Source organism: Camelus dromedarius, chromosome 8 (genome assembly GCF_036321535.1).
Source record: "Camelus dromedarius isolate mCamDro1 chromosome 8, mCamDro1.pat, whole genome shotgun sequence".
In the NCBI taxonomy this organism is placed as follows: domain Eukaryota; kingdom Metazoa; phylum Chordata; class Mammalia; order Artiodactyla; family Camelidae; genus Camelus; species Camelus dromedarius.
The window spans coordinates 42,248,959-42,272,450 of NC_087443.1; the positions used below are offsets into that span (position 1 = coordinate 42,248,959).

A 23,492-nucleotide genomic window follows, 5' to 3' on the forward strand; every position below is an offset into this window, starting at 1 on the left:
GATAAAGCCTAGTTGATTTCTCCTTCATCTTTTCTACCCTCTTGTTCTTGCTCAGTCTGTGCCAGCCATGCCACACTCCTCTTCAAGGATTTGAACTTGCTGTTTCCTCTTCCGCAAAGTTTTCTCACCAGATTTTTATCCATATGGCTAGCTCCCTTATCTCCTTTCAGTCTTTACTAGATAAAGGAGAGGGGAGAGAAAACTAATGTAAGAAAAGGAAGTGAGCAAAACATTTTATAAATGTTTATTTAATACAATAAAATTAGGCAGCTGCATCATTGTCTAGGAAATAGATCGTTATCTAGGTGCTAGGCAAAAAATCAGAGGAACAAAACATCTGGAGGAACAAAATGAAAGTAGAGTGAAATCTAGGAGAGTGAATAAAAATAAAATGCAAAGACTTTATTTATCTCCAAGGCCATAAGGGGTCCAGGTGGCATAACCTCAGAAGTTCCCTTTTTCCCCTGATGAGCACTGCACTGGAGAACTCCACGTAGGTAGCCATTTCCATTGCTTTGACTATGTTCATCCTGGGTGAACCTTTTACTAGGTTGGAACTGTAACAATCAAACAGAAAAACATGATCCCAAAGAGAAGCCAGCAAGTAGTGACTCAAAAGGTTAGGCTTAGAATTGAAAAAAAAAAAAAAAAAAAACAAAAAACAAAACCTCAGGAGGATTTAAACTATTTTTCCGAAGGACCATTTAAAAGACAAGAAGAAAGTCCTTTTCTAAATGTAAAAGTAAAGGCGGTAGAGGTATTTATTAGTTCACAGAGTTGTGCTGGCTTGTAAGAAAGTTATTCCAGAATGAAATCCAAGTGCTTATTCTCTTCCTTTTCATAGATCCTAACTCAAAATATTCTGGAAATGAATCAGGCCAGAATACCACTTTTATCCAAATATTTATCTTAGTAGACTATCCTTAACCAAAATCATTCAAATGTGCCTTAAAAGTGTTTGAAACTAGGCAGCTTCTCAAGGTCTTATTTGATTGTATTTACTAATGTATTTCTGTAAGGAAGGTGCCAGTGGAGGATGAAAATTTAAATTATCAAAGCTAGGAACTGTTCATCTGAGTGCAGACTTTTTTATTCTGTAGTAAAGACCAGAATTTGTCTTTGGGAACGGCCATCTGAGCTGGTGCTTTTATTAATGCAGCTGTAGCACAAGTACTCACCCATTTCTCTTAGAGAACACTGCTCCCAACACACAGTTAGTAACACAGATGAGATGTCTGATTGTGCCTTTACAGATTAAGATTTTTTTTGTTTTAGTCTAGATATCTCTATCCACAAAAAAGTATTGTTTTGTTCCTATGAAGGGTGTGTGTGTGTGTGTGTGTGTGTGTGTGTGTGTGTGTGATGTCTAAGGATGACCTACAAGAAATTAGAAGCTGAGACTGGTTGATGGCAGGAAAGATGAGGTCTGGCATGTCTTTACCTCATGCTGGTGGCTGGATCATTAAACAGAATGGATGGGATTTGCCAGCACCCACTCTCTGCTAGTCTTCTAAAAGCCCCAAGTAGCATACTTCCAACTGGGACAAGTCTTGTTGTCCAGATATTGTACTCGCTCTATCCCATGACTTGGGAGCCAGGCCAAATCCTATAAACAAGAGCATGGCATTCCTCTAAAGAAAACCTATGTCTCCTCTCTCAAATCACCTGAAGAGAGAAAATGGGGAAGGTTTTAGCCTGGAGGAGGAAGCGACACTTTCCACTCTTGGGCTGCAAGTTGGGAAGCCAGAATAGTGGGAACTTCTGCTCAAAGGCGTATTTCTGAGAGGGGGTAGGCTTAGTTCTGGAAGCTGGTTACAATGTCAAGTAAAGAACCTTCTAGAAGGACATTTCCAACAAGTTTAGGAAGAGTGGTGTCTCTATTCAGCTCTAAGCTTTTTTTTTTTCTGCATTGTAGTTTTCTTCTCAGGTGACCAAAAAAAAAAAAAAAGAAAGAAAAAAACCCAAAACCAGAATATTTAATTGTTCTTTGGTGATTCCCAGGAAATACTTGGATGGATACTTCTGAAAAAATAAATGGATTCCCAAGTTCCACCTGATGGGAAATAAGAATACTGGTTTGGGGAAAGGATTCCTTCTGAAACCTGGAGAACCCATGGAAATCTGGGGTGCTCTAAATTATGTGAAGGTTGCCAAGTTTAGAGTCCTGAAGTCCTCCAGCCTCCTGTGTTAGAAGAGGGGCAGCGCCCAGCAATAAGTCTTATCTCTGACATCGAACACCGCCTCAGGGCCATGATCCCTGGACAGATTCAGTTTCTAGCCTCAGTGACCAAATGCAAAATCAGGAGTCACTCTGTGCCCGGTTTAGAACAGTGGTTTAAGTATGTAACCCAGATTCTGTAAGTCATAACAGTGCTACTGAAAGAATAGCAGAACAGTGTGTCTGCGGTTCTGCCCTCACTGGTATTTTTGCAACACCAGCCTGCCCCACTTCAGACTGCCTCTGCATACTTCCTTACAGAACACATCACATGCTCATTAGCCTCAACTCTGGGCTGCAATTTAAGTTCTGTCTTCCCTCTGCTCCTGTTCAAGCTACTGTGGTCAACCATCTCTTCTTTAGCAGAGTATCTTGTGTGGCTGGGGCCCCACGGTTCATCTCCCAGGCTTCTGTCTCCAGTCTGCATGTAAGCCAGATTGTTCCATGTGCCAGAGGCCTCCTCAAGGCAAGAAGGTTCCTTTATCCCCACTTGCACACCCTCTGCTCCACGGCACTCCCTTCTCTCCTGGTCTTCCTGAGGTTTTATTAGAATTGTTTTCTTTTTTCTTTAAACTTCCTTTCTGTTGAAGTAATCTTCCAGAAACAATCCATGACTCTGCAAGAGATGATCCAGAGGACATACTGAGAGGCAGACACTCCACTGGACTTAGAGTTACCTCTGCCCTCTGACTCCAACCTATTTTCCTTGGCTTGAATTTGTGAACCCAACTCCCTCATCCAGTTGAATGAGTCTTTCCCATTCTGCACCCTGGGGATTGGCCCTCCAGGCCCTCCAGACGTGCCCAGACTCTAAGCAAACGAGGTCCTGATGGTGCTGGGAGTGAAAGCACTTTGGGTTGGGAGCAAGCACATAAACAGCCACCACCCTTTGACTGCATGTCTCACTGTCTGACCACCAGTGTTTTATTACTTTTAGAGCTTTTTTTGATGGTTATCTTAAAAAATCATTAAAAGGTGATGATGCTTTGGGGGAAAGTTTTTCAGAAATGAAATCATTGTCCTTCTTCCTCCCAAGCTACCCTTCTCACTCAAAATCATTTGTATTCTTAGGCATACTGAGCTTGGCTCAAGCTGAAAACTCTGCCACAGGAAATATGAAAGCTTTTTCCTGATTAAGCTTCTCTCTTCCATTGAACTCTTCACTACGGGAAGGTGGGAGATGACACTTTAACCCCCTGAATACAGTCATTTGGAAGAGTTAAGCCCTAAGGTTACATGGCAGATACTTCAAACCTTGAACCCACTGGCCATCAGATGAGCTAAGCAAGCATGAGAAGCAAAGAGACCTAACGAACATCGATAGACTTTAACGTTTTACTGGCCATTGAAAAGAAATTGTGCACTGCACTATTTAGAAATTCACCCACTATTACATTTTGTAAAGGGTATGTCTGCATTTATAGATGTACAAATAATTTATGCTAACTAAGGTTATGTTTGTTTTGTTGGCAGGGACACTCACTAGGTCCTGGGAAATCCAGAGAACAAATTGTTACAATAATTTCAAAGACTCTTTTGCTGGACTTCAGAACAGAATTATCTGATGGTGGTAGCAGTTGTAGATTTTTGCCAATGAGATCAGAACTTCCCAGAAGCAAAAGGCTTCATTCCCTGTGAATTTCTGGCAAAACTACATCTGAACCATGTTTTTGATTCTAATTAGAAAAGAAACTCGTGATCAGAGTGAGACACTTTCAAAACACATAAAAGCATGAAGAAAACAAAAATAGCTTACAATTCCAAAATCTACTGATAAGTACTCAATATTTTGGTGTATTTATTCTGTTATTTTCTATACTCTTTTATTGATACACATTTTATTCACATTTTAATATCTTTGAAACAGACGTATCTTGTAATTGGTGACTTGTTAAAATAATGATTAAAAGTGTTTTCCTCTTTCTTAAATGTAGGTCTATGAAATGAGGATGCATCTTAAAATCAATAACCACAGATTAGATAATCATCTCAGAAATGAAATAAAGAATACATATTCATGCATTTGTGAACTCTGATTATATTTAGAAGGATTTATCATGGTTCTCTTATTACTATTTTTTATTCAAAGGAAAACACTTTAGTAATCAAAACTAATCAAAATTTTTATTCCATTTTCTCAAAGGATATCAATATATAACCCCAATTTACTTCTTAAAGTTCTCTTTCCCAATTCCATGCTTCCAAACCTTTTTGTCAAACCATCTCTAGTCTCCCCTTCTTTCCCAGTCTTCCTCGCTTTTCCTTTCTTTAGCCTCCCTCATTTTTCTTGAAATTATATCTCTTGAGGGTGAAACTGACTGTATCTGGTGCAGTTCCTTTCTGCATTACAAAGGCCCAGAAACTGAACACTCAAAGAGTATTTTCATTAGAGATTAATGAGAGAGAGAGATGGAATGGGCAAATATCAAAATTTCTTTAGCAGGTGAGGAGGAAAAAGAAAACACATTAATTATTATTATCCCTGACAAAACAGATACACAGATACAGAGACATATATAATAATAGTCTTCTTCTAGGTATAAAAAAAATTCAACTTGGTGTAGTTTATTGCTTTGAAGTAGTAAAAATAATACAAAACAAAAGAAACAAAAACTCTAGTTTGTACGTAATGTTTACGTTCCTTTTATTCCAGCTCTTACAGTTGGCTTGTGATCAGGAAACATGAGTTAATAAACATGCATCCTCTTCTTAATATGTAATTGTTTAATATAAAAAAAAACCTTGAAAGTATGTTATATCTTTGCCTTTCTCACTTATCCACCTGAACAGAACCTACCCACTGCTCCCTTGGTACCTTTGATGGATGTCACTTTAATGGACACAGTGTCTTGGATGAGTTAATCAACCTTTATCAGACTTGATTTGTACCTCTTACCTTTTACTAAATTCTCAGAGTATTATCTTTTGACACAAAATGAGAGATGAAGATTAAAATGCTCACAAAGGCTAACACAGAAACTTCCATTTACATTAAGGTATAAATGCCTGATATCCGTTCCTTCCAGGGGATAGGTCCTGATGAAGACAAGAGTACCTTGCGGAAGAAAGATGGGGTAGAAAGGGAAAACCAGGAGGAAGCAAACAGCCAAGCCTACTGTTCCATCCCTTGGACTCTGGTCACCCCTAGACCTAGATTTCAGAGAGTTCACTATAAAATGTGGCTGCCTACCCATAAAAAGAATAAAATAATGCCATTTACAGCAACATGGATGGACCTGGAGAATGTCATACTAAGTGAAGTAAGCCAGAAAAAGAAAGAAAAATACCGTATGATATCACTTATATATCGAATCTAAAAAAATGACACAAATGAACTTATTTACCAAACAGAAACAGACTCACAGACATAGAAAACAACAAGTTATTCAGGGGAAAGAGGGTGGGAAGAGATAAATTGGGAGTTCAAGATCTGCAGATACTAACTACTATATATAAAATAGATAAACAACAAGTTTCTACTGTACAGCACAGGGAACTTTATTCAATATCTTATAGTAACCTGTAATGAAAAAGAATATGAAAAGGAATATATGTATATATACATATGACTGAATCTGTCTGCTGTACACCAGAAATTGATACAACATTGTAAATTAACTGTATACTTCAATTTAAAAAATGGGGCTGGTTACCACACCAGGATTTTATCCTTTAAAAGTAGAAATTACATGGGTTCCAAACTGTTTATACATAAGCCTGAATTTTTAAATTCATCAGAAAGTAAGGGGATCTTCCCCGATATCTGTTCCTCAAATTACAGTAGTTATACTGAAAAATCTCAACACCTTCCTCCCTGTTCCCATTCTTCACCTCTATTTTCTTCAGCTATTTTATCTATGAGAGCAACAAGAGCAGGAATGAGAGAGAGAGAGAGGGAGAGAGAGGCTACATGTAGATAACCATCAGGCAAATCAGAGCCGAGGCATATTCCAAGCAAAAAAGGAAGTCAGTAAGGTGTAGTGTAATTGTTCTGTACACAACAGCACATTCACAAATAATAAACTTTAAACATTCTTTTATGTCCAACAATATTTTCCCAGGCCTCTTATCCTGCTGAGCACCCAGAGGTTGGCATCAAGCCCCAGGTGACACCATCTCTAAGGCTAAAAACAGGGAGGCAAGACAAGAAGGAAAATACCAAAGTCAATGTCAGAGATACATTTCACCTGCAAAGCCAATAGGATTCTACAATCGTTTGGACTGAGAAAACAGCTTCTCTTATGCTACTGTTGTAAGTCTCTGTAGTAGCTACCAATATTTAATAAGATTTTATTATACATGAGATTGTACATAAGAAAAGAAAATAGGGCATTGTCCATTCAAAAAGATAATGTAAACATCCCTCTCTTAACTGATGTCTGGGGAAGCTGAGGAAAGCACTCGAACAAGGGCTAGGAAGAACTGACAGAAAGAGTCATGAAGAAAGGCTCATCTGTCAACCGCTGGCTGGTGTGGGTAAGCAGAGAGAGTCAAACAAACCTTGGGTAAGTTAAGAAAAATTCTCTTCATTAAGGCTCAGCTGACTTGCAGATTTCAGTCAGTCCCACATGAGACAAAAGGACAGAGGCTTTGTCAGAGTTAATTGCAAGCTGTGACACACCCAAGCATAATGTTTAGGTAAACTTTAACAAACCTGAATAAGACAATGAAATAATAAAACAATGATAAACAAAAAGAAGGAAATAAAACCATCCATCATCTCCACCCCAAGTTATAAACCCTACAGACTTCTAGTGGATGGATCCATTCATTTATCCATCCACAACTTACTATGGAGTTTTGTGTCCTATTTTTGTAGTAAAACTCTCACTTATGTATGACTGGCTGCCTGACCTGAAAAGTCACCTACTTCTCTGCTTGTCACCCGAAAAGTATCCCTTTTTTGCTGTCACTGCTGGTAAGACCATTCTCCTTGTCTTCACATTTCTCTTCCTTCCTCAGCTGCTCCTGTTCCTTGATCCCATAAATATTTATAGAGTACATATTGCTGTTTTAAGTCAGACACTCTTCCCACCAAAGAGCCAGACCACTACCCCTGAAGCTGAAGACAGAGGAGGTTCCTACCCTCCCCTATCCAGACTCTATGCACCAGCAACAGACCCTGAAACAAATGTTGCCACCTCCTTTCAGACTGATCTGACCCCTAGTGTCCCTCTAGCCAGACTCCACCCTTAAGTGCTCTGTCAGGTTCACCTTGTCCCTTAAATTCCCTGTTCACCTTTTCACAGCTACACCCGTAACGATGTCACCACTAGAGCACGTTGGAATAACCCAGTCAAACATAGTCATGTAGCAACCCCAACATGTAAAATCATGAAGTGGAACCTTAGACCAGAATCTCTCAGGCAAAGATTTCAGAAAGGGTGTCCTATTGCCCATCATCACAGAAAAGCCAAGGGCATTTAAAATGGTTTTAGCTTCTGAATTTGGTGAGCTACAGCTAGGGTGAAAAGAGGTCAAAAAAGAGAAGGCTAATGAATCAGGTGTGTTTACTTTTTGAGACTCTGGTATCAGCAGGGGTTTTATATGCCTGGGAGGTATGTGTGTTCCATTTGCCTGGTTTTTATTTAGAAGGATTAAAAAAGGGATTGTGTGGGCAGCAGGACTGACCTTGGAAGTCTGAACATGGAGACAACATAGAATGGTGGGGAAAGCATCAGGGATCCAGGCCAGCGGTCTGACCTTGGGCAGGTGATGGAACTTGCCTGCGCCTCCAAGTCCTCAGTTGGAAAGCAGGGAGATAGTACTGGAGTGAGCGTTCAACACCAGAGATTAACACATAGTCAGTATGCAAACAACGTTAGGGAATATTAATGTCAATGAGTGGAAATGACAATTTGAAGCAAAGGCTGGATAATACCTTATCTGAAATGCTTTGTGCCTCTTAAAGGCACAAAGAAAGTAGGATTAGAAAACTTAAGGTCCCTTTCAGTTCTATGGCTCTTTGATTCCCTGTGACATCCACTGTGGCCAAACAGTCACAATAACCAAATCAGTGACGCTTCGTGGAGCCTTGGTGAGCCGGGCAGTGGACTAGATCCTTTACACGTGTTATATTTCATCTGAGCCCAAACCCTATGGAGAATGAATTATTATCTTCATTTTACAGATGACAAAACTAAGGCTCCAGGGAGCAGATAAAGTACTCAAGGCTGTCCCCCGGGAAGTGGCAGAGGTTTAGTCCTGACCCGAGTTCTTCAGGCCTCAGACCTGCTCTCTTCCCAACATGCTGCATTCTGTGTGAAAACTGGAAATGAGTCATTTGTCCTCGGATGTTTTTCCAGGGGAGGAGAGTCTTTCTCCTCATTGGTCTACACTCTTGTAGAGTCCTTTTTGTGACCAATAAGAATATAAAAATGGTGCCCATCCTCAAATTGATTGAGCGGGGTGGGGCTGCCAGCTCAAGGATAGCATCTGACTGAATGCTCATCTAATGCATTTAGCAGTCTTAGGGAATCCTAGGACAGACACTTAGAGGGTGAAAAAAGGAAATAACCATCTTAATACAGTGGGTTTTGCATGGACCGATAGCTTTTTAAAACTCCTGTAAAACTACAGGAAAAAGGATCTTCAGCGTTTTTACCTTTGAATAGGATAAAAATATTTGAACTCATTTAATGCTGGTGCCACTATCAATGTAGCCACTGCTTCCTAGGCCTTAGAAGCTGGGGGAGATTGTGAAGGCCCTGGATAACAATAACAACGGAAAATATCTTTGACTAAGGCTACACCAATTACAGTCACTAGAAGCTGGAGTAGCCTCCCTTACTTTAGTACGATCCCAAAGTCTCCATGTGCCCCTTGAGAGCCTGTTACGTCTGTTTACTGTCAATATCAAGGTCACATTTCACCAAACTGCCTGCCAGCCTGACTGGCGAGCCACTAGTTCTGCCAATAATGGTCCTTCAGTGTCACAGCTGTGGCTCCTGCTGTCATAAGACTGCCATTCTTTCAGAGGCTGGGACTCTCAGAGTGGGGGTTATGTTTAGATTGGGCTCTCCAAAGTGTGGTTGCCTGTTTTCTTCTAATCCACTCTTGAGACAACTGGAAAAAGTTTACTTAGGACTGGGTTGGTTTATATTTGAGTGGCACAGCCAGATCACAACCAAAACTGTACTGCCAGGCTGACCATAAGAGGCTTCCTCCTAGGAGAGAAGTCTGATATGTCAGAGCAGGTGCCTGGTCCAATCAGAATATTCCTTCTGGAGTGTGATTCTCAGTGTGTGTCTGTCTTTCTTCTGGTGAGATGAGCAGAATTCTTCTGAGGAGCCACGAACTGATCACTCATGTCTTATGGAAGAATTATGAAAAACTTTATGTATATCTTTAGGTACATCTTTTACATCTTCATGTAAAATTGATTGCTCCTTACCAGTAAAATGATTAATGTATTAAAAGTTTGATATAGAAATTACTCAGTGGTTTATGTTTCCTGTAGAACAGAATCAGCAAAACAAGAAAAAGGCAATTTTCTTCGTGATCCTCACAGCTGTGGTCTTTGTGTTTCCTGTTCTGGGCATCCCAGATTCAGGCAGTGGCCGAAAGACTTTTTGAGTTTCAGGTTGTGTATAGAGTTATGCCAACCTGACGCCACTCCCATCCTGGGCTTGTCTCAGTTAGGGAAGTGGCCTTACATTCAAATGCTTCCTGGGGTTTGTGAGTAATGTAGATGAGTGCAGTGTTTCAGACATAATGAGGAGGTGGTATCTGTGGTAACCTGGAGTGGGCAGTTAGATACGTCTTTTAGAAGAAATCTGCAGCTGCCACCCAGCTTCAGCCAGTTTTTGCTATCTAGGAAGACAGGACCAGTGTTGCCAGGTCATCAAGTCATTACAGAAATCTGGGAATAATGATGATATAGGAAATATTTTCATTTTTAGATGTCGATAAATAATGCACTTTTCTTAAGCATTTTGTGAGCCAATACTTTCTGGACCAAATGAAATACATCTGTGAGCCAGACATGGCTTACACAATTTGGAACTCAGTCCTAGTCATTGTTTCTTGAGGTATGGTCCAAGGAGCACCTGCATCAATGTCATTTTTTTAAATAAAGATTTACAGCCTACCCCAAGCTTGTTGAATCAAAATCTCAGAAGTAAGACCCACCGATCCGCATTTTAAGTAAGTATTCTTGGTGGAAATGGAAGGGGAAGTTGGCCCAACATTGAGGTATTAGATTTCTGAGGCTGGGAGATTTGAGAGATGGACATGTTCCCATATCATAGATAACACATCAGGACCCTACCTCTGTTTTAGGTATTCTTCCTCCTCCTCCTCCTCCTCATTATCATCATCTTGATCATTTGACCATTTGACAGATATTTATTGAGCTCCTGTTATGCAGGTTCTGTTCTAGGCACTGGGGATTGCAGCACTGAATGAAACACACTAAACCTCTCTGCTCTCATGCAGCCTAATTCTAGTAGGGAGAGAGAGAGAGTAAAGAAGGTAATAATTTAAATCTAGTAGGTTAGATGGTGATAAGTGTGTGAAGGAGAAAAATAAAGCAAAGAAGGAGGACAGGAATTGTGTGTGGAGAGGGTATGGGGAGAAGGAAGTTGTAATTTTAGACAGGATTTTCAGAGATGTCATCACTGTCTTCAGCTGAGATCTTTAGGAGAGAAGGGGCGAGCTACACAGAAATCTGGGGGCAGGCACTCCAGGCAGAGAGAATAGCAAGTACTCTCAGACCTTTGTGATGTGGTGAATTGGAGGAACAACATGGAGGACAGAGCAGCCAAGAACAATGAGCAAGAGGAGAATAGTGGGAGATGAGGCAGAGGGAAGGGGTTAGACTGAGTAGGGCCTTGAGGGCCAGGTAAGGACTTCAGGTTTTTACTCTCAGAGAGACCCTGCAGGATTTTGAGCAGAGAATGGTAGGATCTCTCTGGTTTCTGAGAATGAGGTGAAGAAAGACAATTTTGAAAGGTATTTCAATAATCCAGGTGGTTTGGATCATGGGGATAGTGGTGAAAAGTGGTTGAATTCTGAATGTGTTTTGAACATAGAGCTAACAGGACTTGCCTGTGCATTGAATGTGTAGTATGAGACAAAGACGAGTCCAGAATGACATCAAGGTTTGGGACCCAAACAACTGTAAGAATGGAGATGTTATTTACTGGGAGGGGAAAGATTGCAGGAAGAGTAGGGTTTGGTGCGAGGGGTGGGGGAGGGTAAATCTGAAACTCAGTTTAGGACATACTAGACTAGAAATGCTGATTAGCCAAGTGAGGATTTCAAGTAGGCAGTTGGATATTGGTTCAGGTAAGCCATCTATATTAGAGTTCTACAGGAAAATAGAATTAACTGTGTGTCTGTGTGTATATAAGGAGAGAGGAATTTATCTTAAGGAATTAGCTCACACAATTGTGGAGGGTTTGATGAGTCTAAAAATCTGATGGGGTAGGCCAGCAGGCTCAAGACTCAGGGAGGAGTTGTAGTTCAAGTCCAAAAGCAGAATTCCTTTTTGCTCAGGAAAGGTCAGTCTTTGTTCTCTTAAGTCCTTCAACTGATTAGGTGAGGCCCACCTGCATTATGGAGAATAATCTATTTACTCAAATCCATTAATTTAAATGTTAATCTCATCCAAAAAACACCTTCTCAGAAAACATCCAGTATAATTTTTGACTAAATATCTGAGTGCTGTGGCCCAGCCACGCTGACACATAAAATTAACCACTGTATCATTATTACCGTAATAACCATAGTTAAAAATTTACTGGGTGTCTACTATGTTGCCAGGTTTCATACAAGTGCCTAATGTTATTTATCATGAAACCTCACCCCAGAACACCACAAGGTAGATATTATTCTTATTTTATAAATGACAAAACTGAGTCAGAGGTTAAGCAATCTGTCCATGGTCATATGACCAAGATCCAATCCCACATCCAATTCCAGGGACTATCATTTTCCCTACTATACAACACTGTCTCCCAACCCACAAGCTCCTTATTTCCCCGAACATGCTATGCCACATGTCTATGCCTTGTCGCATGCTATTCTGCCTGAAAAACTCACTTTCTTCCTTCATCTGAGTAAGTTTTACACCTTCATCAAGACTTAGCTTCTGTAGGAAGGGTTGCCTTCTGCAGGAAGCCTTTAATTCCTTTTCTGACCTGGATTTTAAAAACTCTTCGTCTCTGCTCTCACAAGCAGTGGACATTACATGTAGCTGGAAAGGAATCATTACAATACAACAGCTGATTTGCTGACCTTTCTTCTCCTTTAGGCTGTATTGTAAACTTCTTGATGGAGGGAGTCTAATCTTATTCATCTTTGTATCTGCAGATTCTCAATACTGAGCCTCATACTTGATAAGCAACTCATAAATTTTAATGAATTTGTCTAATGAATGAATGAACAAATGTTGTGTAAAGGAAAGGAAGGCAGCAGGGGACCAGAGAAAGGGCATTAAGAAAGGTAAGGGGCAACCAAGAGAGGATAGAGTCATGGTAGACATGGGCAGAGAGGTCTGGTGAGTGATGCCAAATGATGCAGAGATGTTGGTAAGGCTGAAAACTAAGAGAGGCTCTTGGATTCACTGGGGAAAATGCAATGACTGGCATAGAGTACAAGTGGCTTAGTGGTTTGGGAAAAAGTTTCATTTGTAGAAATTTTAATGATGCTGACTGGACCAGCTGAGGCAGCATTACAGAGAACTCTGATCTGGGGCTTATAGGAGGTAGAATTTGAATAAGTATGTGTTGGGTGGCTGAGGGCAAGGAGCTTGTGATGAAATAATAGGCACAAAGGATCACATCTTTAAATTGGGGGGGGGTGGTGCTGTGGAGACGTTGGAAAGTAATTGGGTAGCCCAGGTTTGGAAGAAAATACAACTCGAAAGGAAATACTGCCCTCCTCATTCCCTGGCAGGGTTCTCTGTCTCCCTGACAGCTCACCACCCATCAGCAAATAGGGAAGAGTGGATCTCACCTCTCTAATATTCAGATCACTGTGGTGTATAATTTACATGTCAATTCCTTTGATGAAAAGTGCAGTTAGAACAGTAACGAGTTTAGACATATTTCAAATGATGGAAATATCAAATCTGGTAACAACTCATCTCTTTTCTTCTGTGATTTCCTAGCCAATTCAAACGTGAAAAATTAAACATTTTTTTCTCTGCTTACCTTGAAACCTCAGAATAAATTTGCAGTGGATAACAAATGATCATTTCTCACTGAGAAATAAAATAAATGGCATACTACCAGTTGAGCCTGGTTAACCATTTCACATTCCTAAACTTCCAATAGAAATGAAACATCATTTGACATTATAATTCTAAAGATATGTGCGGCCTTAAATATATGGTCTAGTTTTTAACTAAACCATTGCATTTCTTTACTACTCTCTAACACAAGCTATTTGAGCCCACTGCTTTTAATAAGAACAGTGAGAGAGACTGGAGGCCTTTAAGCCTTCAACCAAATTTCAGGGCAGGGTTCAATCAATTCACTGTGCTAAGTGGGGTCATTTTTGCAGTACTAATGGAAATCATAGCTTTTTTTTTCAGACCTGACATTTCCATAGTAACTGCACAAGATCCCAACAGCACACAGATCACAGCAAATACTGGAGGAAGGTTCATTTACTTCTTACACGGGGGCAGTAAAGAATATTTTGTTTGGGGTTTTATCTTCCACATCTACTGCCTTCCATGCTGCAAATATTTAATGCAAGTTTGAGTTCAGTATGCAAAATAGTGTCTAAATATTCTGCTAGATGTTGTGGGTTTAACAACCAGAGCCCAGCAGACCTTTGAAAAGAGAGCGAGTTTCCTCTGTTTTCAACTCTGTCAGCCTTTGTTGGTCACTTAGGAAAAGAGAACTTTATTTGGAGATTCCTTTGGATAAATGGGCTCAAAGCCTCATGGAGGAATTCTTACCATCCACAGTTGACCTAATGAAAATTAGCACTTCTGCCAGCACACCCTAGTTTTCTTGGGTATCTCTCCAGTCTGTTATGAAATGTATCTGGTGCCTGGTTTGCTAAACTTCCAGATGGATACCTCTGGGCAAAATTGTTTTTTCCAGGCTTGATGAGAAAATTTAAATGCAATTACATTTCATATTCAACTATGACATGACAAATATTAAAAGGTTTTCTTCTAATATGCCAGGAACTTATAAAATACATCACTTACAATGACCTCCTTTGCCCCGCACCCTTCTAAAACCTAAAAATGATGGAAAACAATGCAGCTGCTTCTCATTATTTCCACTGTGTCTTCAGTTCAGGGCTTGAGAGCCCTGAGCCCCATGCTTTGGGAGTTAAAAATCATTCAATTTTTTGCTTTTACTCTAGTCCTCACACCTGTGCTCCCAGAACCCAGTGGGTAAAATGCTGTCCAAGTGGCCTCCGCAACAGTGAGAAGCACAGGTGGCCCTTGCTGACGTGAAGTTAGCAGAGCACATGCAGAGTTTAGTGACCAGGGGCCAACGTACCCGTTACCTATGGCCTCTTCTGCCAAATAAATCGAGCTCCATTCTAACCACATCTTACCCTGAGTACTGAAGAGAGGGAAGGATGTGGATTTGAATTAGTGGAAAGTCTTGAGTTCAAACTCTCACTTACTCATTAAGTTTATATTGAATTGTTACATTAAATATTATTATGCTCAGTTTACATTGAATTTTTATCTTGCTGAGTCTTTTTTGTTGTATCTTAAAATCCCTTTCCCACCAGGGTGTTGGAAGGATTAAATGCCATAATCTGGAATGTGCTTCCCACATCAGATGCTTAAGAAAACAACCTAGGCCCAGCTGAACCTCTAAAGTAGATTGGGTGTCCATACTTGCTTATTAAGGCAGAAGAAACCACAGTTCCACAGCAACATCCAACCAAGGCTTTTAAAGACTCTCAGAGTTGGAAAGCAATCCAGACGTGTTCTAGTCCTTTCTGATGAGTGGCTTGTCTCTGTATCGTCTCTATCAATTGTTACTCATTCCAGTACCTCAGTAATGAATATTTCCACATACGGAATAATTGCCACTTCATCAATCAGCCATTTAAATTGTGAAAAATGAGAAGTGGGGGGAAATCAACCATTTTGAGGATCAGCTGTGTACCCAGCACTAGATTGATATTGATATCACATGACTACTCTGTAAAGTAGGTATTATCCCAATTTTACAGACTAGGAAACTGAGGCTCAAAGGATAAATAATTTCACAAGCTCTCACAGCTTTATTTAAAACATCAGTGATCTCCAAAGGTGATATACTCACTCTAAAATGTCAGAGACTGGTCAAGTTTAGTGGAATCGTTCTTACCACTTGCACTATTCCAACATGTCTCTGTTCTTAATGGAGATGGATAGAGGCATATATTTCATCTTTTTACAACTCAAACTGTCTCTCCAAGTGTAACACTTGTCTATCCTTGTGTACCATTAGGTCAGAAGCCCAGACGTGCACTGCAGAAATTTGGAGCTATGCTTTCTGCAGACTCTGAAATGAGAGCTAAATCTATGCGGTTCTCAAAGATCCTGTTGCTAACTGGGCGATAACTACAAGCTAGGAAAGCAAGATGATGTTCTTTCTTGTTTGTCCTGGTGTCCCGAGTGCCTCTTCAATGCGTGGGACATGATGGATATTCAGCAAGTAATGATAAAGCCTAGTATTTAAGCTCCATTGTGATTGAATAATCTTTCCTTGAATTTTTTAAGCATACTATATTGCCCTAAAAAAAAGGGAGATAGGATACTTTGAACCAAGGAATTGAGTTTTTAGTTTAATTTAGGAAAGAAATTACCTTCTTTCAGTCTGCCCTGGTTTGAAAGACACTGACTCATATCCTGTAGACTCTCGTATTGTTATTCAGATTTCACCAGTGTTAACAGACAGTTGGCAGAATCATTTAGCCCTCAGCCCCCCCCCATTTAATTCAAGTTCCTAACCTTTAAAGAACGACTCATTATTTTAAAATTTTGTTAAGAAGGTAAGTCTCATGTTACGTGTTCTTCTTACAAAGTAATGAAAGAGAGGAGAAGGAAACTTTGGAGGTTATGGATACGTTTATGGCATAGATTGTGGTGATGGTTTCATGGATGTATACTTATCTCCCGACTTGTCAAATTGTATACATTAATGATGCACAGCTTTTTGTATGTTAAAAAAAATTTGCCAATAGTGAAAAAAAGGAACCACTTAGTAGATATTATTTCTGATAATGAAAGATTTTTCCATTATGGTCAGGATCTGGGAAGACAACTTCTACAATGCTTATTTTGAGGTTGATAAATACACCCCTTGTTCCCGCCTTTCATTGTGGGCTACATTTTCCATCCCTCCAGCTTCCCACATTTGCCCTGTGTGCTTGATGTGCTCAATTTGGGGATCTGGGGAGTGGGCACCCTGTGAGCACTTCTATTTGTGGTGAACCTATCTTGCCGCAATCTTCTTTTTCTCAGTTCAAAACACAAAATGAAAGGCCCCCGGGGAATGACAAATCCCAGATATCTTTTCCCTTGTTAAACTTTTATAAACTATTTTCCTTGGAGAGGTCCTGGACCAGATCTTCTCAAGACATTTTCCTTGCCCCCTGTCCTTTCCAGACCTCCTCTTAGGCCAGGACTAATTTCCCTGATACAAGGCTGACTCTTAATTCTCCTATTGAACTGTCTGGTTCTTCCTGCATCACAGCTCACCACTCATTCCTAATCACCCTCCCTCCTCTTTCTTTTTTCCTCTCTCTGCCATATTTTCATCTTGTTTCTCCCCCAGAAAACATAAGCCATGAGATCATCTGCCAAGATGGGTTTGGCATTTGGAATGAAGTTTTTCAGTGTCCTACCACATTTCCCAGGGATAGCAAGAATTCTTGAGCTCTAAGAAAGTGTATTTTTCACTGATACGTAAAGAGGGAAGTTGTGTTTTCTGAAAATACCTCTGAACCTCAGGAAGTGAAATTAAGTAAATCCTTGAAAAACAAAAAGTAGATTTTCCTCATTTTAGGATCATTTCTTCTTTCCCCCATAACACAGTACATAAATTACAAAGATTGGTGGAAGTAGTACAAATGGGGCGTTATTACGCATTTCTAACATGCCAGACTGTACATCTTTTCAAGTTTTTTAAGTGCATGCTGCCAATTTCTCTCATAAGTAATGTCTTGTGATTCAAGTTCAGGAATTTTCTTTTCTAATCTCTTGTACTGGCCGCTGGAAGACATTAAGCCATTTATTCAGTATGTATGTGTTTAGTGCTTTCTATGTGCCATGGCAAGGAAACATTAACCACTGAACACGCATAGCATGCTCCTTCAGTTTCTCTGGAACCTGGTTAAATTGCTGAAACAGATCCCCCCTTACTATCAATACCATTTCCCGTTACAAGCCAGTGCTGATTTCATCCTTAGTTCTCCTCCTGTGTTTTCCTAAATATGCCTGAAGAGCCTGTCAGAGAAAAATAAGAAAAATTAAATGTCCGCAATCCACAGTGTTCCTCTACAACCCTAATCTAGCTCGCTGGCCTGTGGAGTAAGTAGTTCAAAGACCTTATATTCACTTCCCCAAGCCGCCTCCTCTTTCCATTTCAACAGGAAGTGGAATATTTGGTCAAAATCAAAGACTCCAATTTGGTCACCTGTTCTAGTGACAAAGCTTTCAAAGGGGTTGAAACAGGGATTCTCAAATGTGGTTGCTACTAGAATCATGTGGGGAAGTGAAGCTTGATTCTTCCCTCACTTGCCTGAGGGCAGGCTCGATTTTGTGACTTGTTTCCAAAGAATAAAGTAAGGGAAGGGAATAGTAACTATTTAAGTGGAGGAACCTGGAAAACGCTAACCAAGTGATGAAGGTTAACACTGCCTGTGACGTCACATGGCTAGCTCGGGAATCTGCTTTTCCCACATCAGAACTTTCTTAAGATCATTGTGCACATCCCTGCTTCTTCTGGGCATGGGCATTTTTTTGGCCAGTTTTTATCCGCTTAATTTTGTTGTCGTTTTTGTTGTTGTTATTTAAGTAAAATTCAATTTGGAATTATTTTAAATTCGCAGAAAAGTACCAGAGATGGTGCAGATTTCTCCTATACCCCGACCCAGTTTTAGTTTCCTCTCACATTATCATCTTCCATTATTGTGGTACATTTGTCAAAATTAGGAAACTAACATTGGTAAATTACTATTAACTATAATCCAGACTTTATTCAGATTTCACCAGTTTTTCCCTTTTCTCTTCCAGGATCCAACCCAGGGTACTGCACTGCATTGAGATATTATGTCTCCTGATTTCCTCTGGTCTATAAGTTTCTCAGTCTCCTTTCTTACTTTTTTGAAAGCTTTAAAGAGTACTAGTAGGTATTTTATAGAACGTCCTTCAATTTGGGTATGTCTGATACTTTTCTCATAATTAGACTGTAATTATGGGTTTATGAAAATTGTACCAGAGATCAAATGCCCTTCTCATCACATCAGAGGGTCCGAGCTAGCCACGTGACATCATTGGCAGTGTTAACCCTCATCACTTGGTTAGTGTTTTCCAGGTTCCTCCACTTAAATAGTTACTATCTTCCCTTCCCTTACTTTATTCTTTAACAACAAGTCACAAAATTGAGCCTACCCTCAGGAAGGTGAGGGAAGAATGAAGCTCCACTTCCTGGACAAGATAGTATCTACATAAATTACCTGGAATTATTCTGTACAAAAGATTTGTCTCTTTCTTCTCACTTATCAATTCAGTTATTTAATTATATCAGTATGAACTCATGTGTATTAATTTCATACTTTGGGTTATAATCAAATACTATGTTATTTATTTTGTTTCTCAAATACTTCCAGCTTTAGTCATTGGGAGTCCGTTCAGATTGCTTCCTGTGTCCCTTTGACCCCATCCTTTTTTTTTTTTTTTGAGCACTGCCTTACTTTGTGGTAGTACAAGATACTCCAGGCTTATTTTGTATTTTCCCTGCTCTGGCCCCAGAACCAGCCATTTCTCCAAAGAGACTTGGTTACTTTTATTGGGGGAACGATCATTAACAACCAAGATCTAGGAACTGGGAATGCTTGCTGCTATTGGAGTGTCACTGCTTTCAGTGAACCGAGCTAAGTAATATGTATTTGTGTATTAGTCTATATATAAACACGTATCTGTATTCTGTACTATTCACTCTGTGTGTGTGTGTGTGTGTGTGTGTGTGTGTGTGTGTGTGTGTGTGTGTGTATATGTAGCTAAACGTGCATTCATACTGATGTCCCCAACTCCAGCACCACAAGGTTCATTCTAGCCTTCCTTTCTTGCTTATCTGGAACTTTCCTCTCTGACTGAGAAAACTGTCAGCCACCATCCACCATCCATTTACTTATTTTTTGACTCGAGTATACAGAAAAACGCAGTTTCAGAATTGTTAATCCATATCCCACATAGAGAAATTTTAAAGCGCCTATCTCCGAGGCACCTGAGAACAATTAAATCAACTTCTGGGCTATAGCACAGGCCTTTGCTTAAAGTTTCCCAGGTGATTTCTATGTATAGCCAGGCTGCAAGCCATTGGGTAAGGGTCAGCACGCGTGGGTGGGATCTTTCTTGCCTCTCTCCCTGCTGTTTGCTTCCATACGACTTGAAGCTGGAAGGGCTGAGAGCTGCTCCAAAATGGAGGACGCACAGGCGGCTCGCTCTCCCGAGGTAAGCTTCCACTCCTCAGTTTGGTGGGAGGGGAGTTATTTTTCTCTTGGGCTTTTGACTCTAGGGCTTCAAATTTTCTGGTGTTGGCAAGTGAACTCGGGATTGGACTTCTTTACCATCGGAGTGTGTGCTCTGACTCTGGTATAGGTGGGGAAAAGCAAGCCTGCCTCACAGCCTGCTTGACTGACTCTCAGGTTATTTAAGGAAGAAAGTGCCGAGTATGTCACAGCCCAGATAACTAGTGTCATGATGTTGAGCACTGGTTTGTGGGATAAGACCACAGCTAGGACTAAAGGGTTACTTTGCCTTCGGTTTGCCTTGCTTTGCCTCCTGTGTGCATATTTCATACTTGTGGACCCTTGGGGAAGAGTCGTTAGTTAAGAATGAGATTTGGAGTTTTCTGGATATCCTAGCCTTAATGGATTTAATTTCTTATTTAAAAATAAACATAGGCAGGTGTTAACTCAATATGCATTATTTGCATAATACAAATTATGTTTTTACATTTTAACTAGGTTTAGTTTTTAATTAAATTAATAACTAGGTGGAGTTTAAAAAACTCAAACCATGCAAGAGTCTAAAATTTAAAATCCTCTTGTTCCCCACCTTCAAATCAATGTCTCCCTGAAGTAGTTAGTTTAGGTAGTACCTGATTTTAAGATTTTCTAGTGTTGACTATTACAAGTTTAAATAATATATTCATAGTTCTCTGGCTTCAGTTGTCGATACTAAGGGGTTTGTTGACTTCCCACTGTGCAAGATGAGAAGTTGAACGTACGTATACGTCCAACCACTTGCATCTCTGTAGCCTTATTGTTTGTTATATGTATTTTTTTAATGGTCAAAATTATAATATTTATTTTATGTTTTATAATCATCACTTTGTGCTTTTGCTAACTCTGATACCAGTTTTTCTAGTTGCTCTTCTTGGTTAATAACTTTTTTGCTGTTAGTGTTCCCCAAATGTCATGTGATCTTTAGTTCAGGTTTTTTCAGTGATTAAAGAACTAGACTGATTACCATAGGTGCCTGGATTGGTCTTCTGTAAAGTTAGGATAATTTGGTTATGAAGAAAAAGTTAACTTAAGAAGATGCAAAATTCACTAGGAGGATTCAGAGCCATAGAACTGAAACTAGAAAATTGCCTTTGAAGGAAAGGTGCCAGGCAGCCAGCGGGCCGCAGAAAGCAGAAAGTAATCGGCAGCCTATTTAAGGAGCTACGTTTGAAATGACATAGCATCAAACACTTCTCCCCTGAAGTGCTCCACTCAAGATATAAACTCCTAGCAAAAGCATCACTGAGGCTATAGGTTCACCTGAGTAGGAATGAGGAGGAAGAACCCCATGGCTGACGATCCCCTCATTAATTGGGAGCGGGTTGGGTAGCAGTTGCTCAAAGGGAAAAACTAAAGGGGGCAAAAAGGAAAGTTGGCAGACAAACGGAAGTCCTTCACCGTTTATCTGTGTAGGTCTGTTTCTTCAACACTCCCTTAAAAACAGGAGCGCTGCCTGGCTCGCTCTCCTCCCACTGCCCAGAATGTGCTTCCACTTAGCTCTTCTCATGCCTGGTTCCTTTTCCTGCTACAGATCTAAGTTCATCTGTTACTTGAGGAAGGCCGGCTCTCACATGCTCTCTGAAGCAGCCTCCACACCACCTTCCACATTATCCTGATTATTTCCTTCTTAGCCATTTTCTGAATTTGAATTTCTGTTACTGCCTGTCTTTCCCCTCTAAAATGTGAATGCCATGTGAGGATGGTATTTGGAGCTGGGGTCTTTGGAAAGTGATCAGTGTCCTCGTAAAAGACTGCAGAGAGCTCTTTCCACCATTGACTGGGGGCGTGCCCCACCAGACAGTGAATCTCCTGGTGCTTTGATCTTGGACTTTGAAGCCTTCAGAACTGTGAGAAACAAATGTTTTTTGTTTGAGCCACGTAGTCTAAGTAGTTTTGTTATAGCAGCCCAAACAGACTAACACAGTGGGTCTTTAAATAATTATCCAGCACTTTGCTCACTTTGAGCTTGGAGCAGTAAGGATGCTCCCTGAAAAGGAGAGTTTATGCCTCTGTTTGGGGAAAACTGTGGCATCCCCTAATCTTTTCCCTTTTCTTTCGTTAATCTGATTCCATATATTTTATATTTTCCAGGATTTCCTTGAAATGTTCTGGTTTACTGCTGATTGTCTTTTATTTCAGAACTTTTATTATCACATTTATTTTCAACTCATTCTCTTGTTTCAATAGAAATTTGGGATGTTTGAGGTAGATGTATGTGCTGAAGCCAGACTTTTGACAAAATTCCAAAAATACTATCTTAATATCATTTTTCCATTTCTTAAAAGCCCCACTTTCTCCATAATTTTTAATAGAAATAATAGGTTACTTATTAGCCAGATGACTCAACTTAAACATTTTTATATTAGATTGTTCTTGTATTACACAATAATATTACATTGAGAAATATTTTTTCATTATTAATGCTAACTGGAATAAATTGATTTTACTTCATACAGTAGTTTTTATTTTAACCAAAGCCGAATATATTTTCTTTCAAAATTTTCTTAATTGGTATGTTCAAACATCTGTTGTATAAATAGTTTGCTCATGTTGGCCCTCAGAAAAATGTAAATCCTTTAAATGAATTTTGAATTAATAGTTTAATTCAGCATAATTTTATATGACTTTTAGTGTATTATGTTTGGAAATATTTTAGATATACTAAGTAAGGTAAATAAAACTATGACATTATAAGAAAGTAATGGAACACGTATTAATGAACTTTTGATAGGAGAAGTCATAAAAAGTCAAGTCATAAAAGGTATAAATCAAAAAATTATTACATAAAATTTTCAAATTCTATATGGCAAAAGACAAGATCAACAGAATGAAAAAAGTAAGCCATAGACTAGGAAAAGATGTATTAGACAAAGGTGTGTATACAAAGTGTATAAAAGGTGTATATGTTATGGAAACGACAGGCCAGTCAAGAAACAAGCACCACTCGGAGAGTTGGAGTACTCAGATTTATTACGCCGGCGGGCTCAGAGGGGCTTCTGCTCCGAAGCTCTGAGCACCTCCAAGACGTGCGCATGAGGTTTTATAGGGTTAATTACAAGTATGGGGCTATTAGCCAATAAGGTTCAAACAACAAAAAGCAAGGAATCAGTACACTGAAGCTTATCAATTCAGAACAGATCACGTTACTGACACTTGTTGAGCTTGGATTTACGAGTTAGCTTGTTAGCCCAGTAAACTGACACTAAACTTCAGATTTACGAGTTAGCCCGGCAGAACTTATATCAGTAAACCAACACTTATCACACTTAGATTTGTGACTTAGCTCGTTAGCCCATCTGGGCTTTTCCTTCACATATATACAAAGTATATATTAGACATGGGGTTATATCCAGAATATGTAAAAAATTCTGACCAATTAAGAAAATAATACAAGGCAAATAATATAATAGAGAAAATGGGTAAAGAAAATAAATTCAAAAAAGGAGAGATATTAGAATGGCAAATAAATGAAAATATGTTCACTTTCACTGAAAATGAGATAAATGTTAGTTACAACAAAACCAAAATATACTCCATTTTTCACCCATTAAATTACCAAAAATGGAAA

At 39.6% G+C, this 23,492-nt stretch overlaps 1 protein-coding gene across 8 annotated transcripts in view; it reads left to right on the top strand.

The window, feature by feature from the left end:
• Nucleotides 1-23,492, top strand: part of FAM13C (family with sequence similarity 13 member C) — a 542,774-nt gene that overhangs the window by 430,778 nt on the left and 88,504 nt on the right. Inside the window, exon 16 of one of the 8 annotated variants that reach the window (XM_064488164.1) lies at nt 6,280-6,413. The exons of the other annotated variants lie outside the window; for them this stretch is intronic. The gene's annotated coding sequence lies outside the window, so the exon portion shown is untranslated. Of the gene's footprint in view, nt 1-6,279; nt 6,414-23,492 lie in introns of those variants that run through there. 8 annotated transcript variants of the gene reach the window in all.